A 5,491-nucleotide genomic window follows, 5' to 3' on the forward strand; every position below is an offset into this window, starting at 1 on the left:
ACAAGAGCAGTGTTCTGTAATAATCTTGTAATAGATGAAAATAGGGAAAGACAGTTCTTTTATGGTACATAGTGCACAACCCTCTACCCTGAGAAAAGCCGTAACACGAAGTGATATCATACTGCATACTGTTTCTCTCTGTAGCAGAGACTAATGTCCATTTCAAGAGGAACTTCCACCTGGCCTGGAAAGAGGAGTAGGATTGCAACCAAATGTCAGAGGAGACATGCTGCTCACTAAGACCTGCAGTAAGTATAGGGCTGGCCCACTTGGGAGTCCACCTGTTGAGGGCCTACAGAATGCCCTACAATGTATGCTTAGCAACCTGCATGTTCTCAGTGGGTGACATCTGAAATTCAGATAATGAGCCAGCTGAGGGTCAGTGTATGTCCTATGCAGCATTTAGCACATGATTTATGTTTAGCAGAGGGAAGTTTTGTTGTTTGAGACTCTATGACCTCTCACCAGAATCCACAAGGATCATTCCTGACCATTGTTCAGGGGAGAGCTGCTCAGGGTCTAGAGAGGGTGCGGGGCAGATGTCCCCAGAAGAAATACGTCCTGTTGCTGGGGTCTGACCTGTGCGAGTCCTCTCATCCTGTCTCTAAGTGCGGTGAGCTGTCTCTCTGATCTTCATCAAGGTTGAGGGGAAGATGGCGGGCACTTAGCTCTGCCACAAAGTGCCGAGGAAGGCTTTTCTAAGGTTATCCACATCGCTTTGAGTTATGGAATTCAAAAACAGGTTTAAGACTCAGTTAAGAGTCTGGCCACATTGAGCACCGCAGGAGACAGCCAGGAGAGGCTTGTGGTGGATGAATTTGAAGACCTCAAGGGGGTTCAGCCAAAAAAATGGCAAGGGGGAGGTTTGGAAGGAAGACGAAGAGGACAGGCATCTAAAGACCATCTAAGGTCCCCTCTCCTGCTTCTGAAGCAGAGGGGAGGGGACACATCAGCTCCCAGTTGACTCACCTAGCTGGCTCTCCTTTTGGTCTCTGGCCATCACCTACCCAATGACAGTGCTGAAGCATGGATTGGGGAGCCAATTTGCAATTTGTGGGTTGCCCATCATCACTGCAAAGTGAGAGGGACTGAGTGGCTTAGTATCCCCGGGACTGACCGGAATTGGATATGGGACTCTAGCTCTGCATGGAGGCTGACTGACACAATGTCAAGTGGCAAATGATAGCCCTGCCTCTGAATTTGTGACTACATAGGAGAAAAACACTTAGCTTTGGAGCCAGACAGGTTAGACTGAAATCTGGGTTCTATCACTTAGCATTCGCGCAGCCTTGAGAAAGCCCTCTCCAAATATCAGAGTCCCCATTTGTGAAAGAAAAAAAATTCATTGCTCAAGGTGGTGACCATTGCAGAACTTGCATGCTCAGAGTGGCAGGGAGTAAGCTGTGGCTTCTATGCTGGAGGAGAGCTCCCGATCCTGTGTCTTTGTGTCTCTTCTGAGCAAGAAATTAAGCCTCCCAAGTAGTAAGCCTGTGAGAGACACAGTGTTAAAGGCAGAAGGCACTAAAATATGCATATGCCAAATGTTGAGAAAGCTCGGGTGTAAGCAGCGTTGTAAATTGGAAACAGCCTTGCAGTGTAGCATGACTAATTTTATCACTCAGGGTAGTTATCAAAGCGCCTCCGTATCATCCAGATGACTGTATTAAAGAGAACATCTTGGAAATTTCAGATGAGCTTCTGATGCCAAACGTGACATGCCATGGCTTCATCCTTAATGGTTTGTATCCCCCAAGGTGCGGTACTGTAGTATTTGCAAGCTCACTGATGGTGGCATGGGGAGAGGCCAGAGCTGAACTCTACCGAATTCCTACTTCATCCTGGGCAAAAAGCTGGTAGGGTTTTCTGTTCCTGAGGCGATTCTGTGATCATGGCATTTTTTTGTTCCCTTGCATGAGCTGGTACAGGACTGACAGGGCAGCTATCTCGGTGGCTGGGTAGGGGGTGTGTGTGTGGGGGGGCAGAAGGATAAGAATGGAGGTGGGCTAAGAACTCCAGTTTTTGATCTCAAGTCCCTTTCCCCACCCTCTGGACATGTGCCTCCAGCCACTGGTCTCTGTCTCTCCCCAGAGGCCTTGACTGGAGCTTGTCTGGCTCACACACTACTTCTCTTGAGACTGTTGCCTTCATTTGTCCTCATATTGTAGGGAAGATATACAACCAACCCCCATCTGCCTGATGTTTTTGAATGTCTAGATCTGAAACCACACTAAACTGAAGACGGGTAATTTTTGGTCCTAAGAGACCAAGAACATTTCTCCCTTTACTTCTTTCCCACTTTTCTCAAAGCATAGGCATCCCCTTTATGTGCCAGGGAGATGTCTCAAGTGCCCAAGGCCATCTGGCTCAGTGAAGTTCCTGTTGGCACATTCCTGGGTGGGAACCAGTTTGTTCCACACACAACCTTTGTGGAAAATGTGACTGTCATGCTGGCGGGGCTCCTCTGTTTGAGGGACACTGGAGTTTTACATGGACAATGCTGAGCCTATGTTCTTGGAAAAGCAGTCTTCACTCTGCGTGAGGCTACCTCAGGCACCTGACCCTGGTCAGCACCAGGAAGTTGCCTCGTCCCTGCCTTCTGTGGATGCTCCCCGATTCCCTGTCACTGACTAGGTGAACTCCCAGCCCTCCTGAAGCACATTGCCTGGGACAGACATCACTGGAAGCCAGTCTACTGTTTTCTGGGCAGCAGTTTGTGCCAGGGACTCCTGGGCATGCCCTTCTCTGATCCTGACAACCACTTTACCAGGGAGACATTGGGAGGCTCACTTTACAGTGTGGAAGCTGAAGCTCACACTGGCATAGGGACTCACTCAAGGTCACACAGCCTCTGGGATTGGAGACCAGCTCAGGCGGCCCAGTCTCCTATGACAGTGCACAGCACACAGGCCCCTGGCTAGCACAGGCCTGGGTGAGGCAGCAGGCGGCCGAGTTAATGCACAGTGAGAAATGGGACATGTGTAGGTGGGAGTGGCTGGATTGACAGCCCAGAAAACACTGCCGCACTCAGACTTACGGCTCCTTTCTGTTGTTAAAATCTGTATCCCGGGGCCAACAGTCCTCACGCCTAGAATCAGTGCAGTCGGGGAGTTTTTCTGCTCCCAGCTTTCTGTTTCCATGGATAAAGTGGAAGTGATAAAAATAATAGCAGGACTCTGAAAAATATGGAGCACTAATGTCCAGAAAATATTTACAGCTTTGGAAAGTCTATTAACCAAAGGGCTTTTTATGTCAATGAAATTAAAGCGCAAAAGCCCAAGAAACTCACAATTTCAGAAGTGAATGGTAGGAGAGAAAACCAGCAACAGAGTTCAACCAGAGCTTCACTGATCCTCTCACTATGGGAGAAAAGCCTGGATGCCACAGATTTCATCCCTGTAAACTTTGGTGAGTGAGTGACAAGTCCTTCAGCCAGTAAGATTCCCTATTAGAAGCATTACTTCATGGAGGCAAAAGCTCATTGGTTGTCTGGCCTCTGAGATCCAACCCCAGGCTGCTGGCATGTGTAAAAGTGCTTTTTGTTGGAACGATGCTTTATCCAGCTTCTGGCATCCATCCCAGTTTTAGAAGGCACATGTGTGGTTTCCCCTGTACCCAGATGAGGGATGCTGCCTGTATTTGCGGTATTAGGGCCGCTGAGAAGGCCTGCTGATGAACACTAGAGCTCATGGGATCTGTAGCTGGGCTTCCCTGAGAATCCTGTTCCCCCCATCGTGGTATTTCTAGTGTCATCACAGGACAGATAGGTTCTATTGGATCAGGAACTGGGAAAGACAATTTTAACAGTTGGCTCATTGGCTTAGTGACTGGAGGTTTAGGTATATATTAACCCCCCAAAGCAGATGGGGTCCAGACTACTGCAGTTTGAAGGTTCCTCCCCAGGGGATGTTGTAGTGGTGCCTCTCCTTGATCTAACAGAGATGGGAAGAGCCCTGTAGATTCTCCACATAGGAGGATCAGGTAGGGGCATGTGTTCTCGTGGGAAATTCCAATTCCTGCTCCAGGAAAGCATTTCCAGCTGGGAATGGAATCATCTGTGTCTGGGAAGAGTCTTGTTAGAACGGGGAAGAAGGGTGATGTTTGCCTGTCTTGTCTGTTATTTTCAATATTTGAAGTCAGATAGCAATGAAACTTGCAGACAGAGAGAATCCCAAGGCCACAGATGGGCTTTCTTCTCCCTTTGCATTGTGATATGAAGGAGAGACCACTGGATTTGAAGTCAGAAGAGCTGGATACAAATACTGGCTCCAAAGTTATCAGATGTATGACTGTGGGCAAGTCTCCAGGCCTCCTAGGGCCTTGACTTTCTCAAATATAGCAAACTGTTGATAAAAACACAGTTCTTACATGGCTGATCTGAGAACAAAATTAAATAATTTGAGCCTATGCCCTTAACCACTAAAGGAGGGATGTGGTGTCAGGCCAAGACAAAAGCCCTCCTGGGAGATATGGTTTTATATTCTTCTGGTTTTAAATACCAGAACTAATATCACGGGGTGGTTGTCAGAAAATTGTAAACGTGGACTGCTATAACCAAAATTTTGCCTGCATATAATTGTGAAGTAGTTTGGCACCAACTTTCCGTAAAATTGCAGTTCAGAGCAGAGGAGTTAAATTGTTTCAGTAATGGCAGGTAACTGCTATAACAAAGGTCTTCAAATAAAAACTTATTTCTAGTGCTCTCTTCGGCAACACATATACTAAAATTGGAATGATACAGAGAAGATTAGCATGGCCCCTGCACAAGGATGACATGCAAATTCATGAAACATAGGGAGAGGTAGGGAAAAAGAAAATAAGACGAAATCAGAGAGGTAAACAAACCATAAGAGACTCTTAACTCTAGGAAACAAACTGAGGGTTGCTGGAGGGGAGGTGGGTGGGGGGATCACCCACTGGGTGATGGGCATAAAGGAGGGCACTTGATGTAATGAGCACTGGGTATTATAGGCAACTGATGAATCACTAAGCTCTACCTCTGAAACTAATAATACACTATATGTTAATTGATTAATTGATTTTAAATAAAAATTTTAAAAAAGAAAAAAACTTATTTCTATCTTACTTGGTAGTCCAGCGTGTGTGTGAACGCGTGTGCATGTGTGCACATGCATGTGCACGATGCTTGCAGGGACCCAGGCTGCTTCCCTCTAGAAGACTGGCAATTATCTGGGCCTCTGAGCCCTTCACCGGATACACAGCATATGGACAGCTAGAGAGGAAACAGAGAGAGTGCAAGAAGAATGGCTCAGAAGACTTTCCAGGGGCCAGACCTGGAGGTGCTCTGGACACTTCTACCCATGTTCCCTTAGCCAGAACTCACATTGCCCCACCAACTGCAGAGAGACTGGGAAATAGAACTCAGCTGTGAGTCTAGGAGGAGATGAAAAATGGGATTTGGAGACTACATAGTATTATTGTCTTTGCCATATTCTATCCTTCTGGTCGTCGAATACCTGTTTTATCTTTCTCC

At 47.0% G+C, this 5,491-nt stretch overlaps 1 non-coding gene across 1 annotated transcript; it reads left to right on the forward strand.

Annotated features, from left to right (window-relative positions):
• The first annotated feature begins 4,694 nt into the window (after nucleotides 1-4,694).
• On the forward strand, nucleotides 4,695-4,801 carry LOC113923955. Its single transcript, XR_003520465.1, has one exon. It is a non-coding gene; the product is annotated as a U6 spliceosomal RNA (small nuclear RNA).
• The last annotated feature ends 690 nt before the right edge of the window (nucleotides 4,802-5,491 follow it).

This window comes from Zalophus californianus, chromosome 15 (genome assembly GCF_009762305.2).
Source record: "Zalophus californianus isolate mZalCal1 chromosome 15, mZalCal1.pri.v2, whole genome shotgun sequence".
Classification (NCBI taxonomy): Eukaryota; Metazoa; Chordata; class Mammalia; order Carnivora; family Otariidae; genus Zalophus; species Zalophus californianus.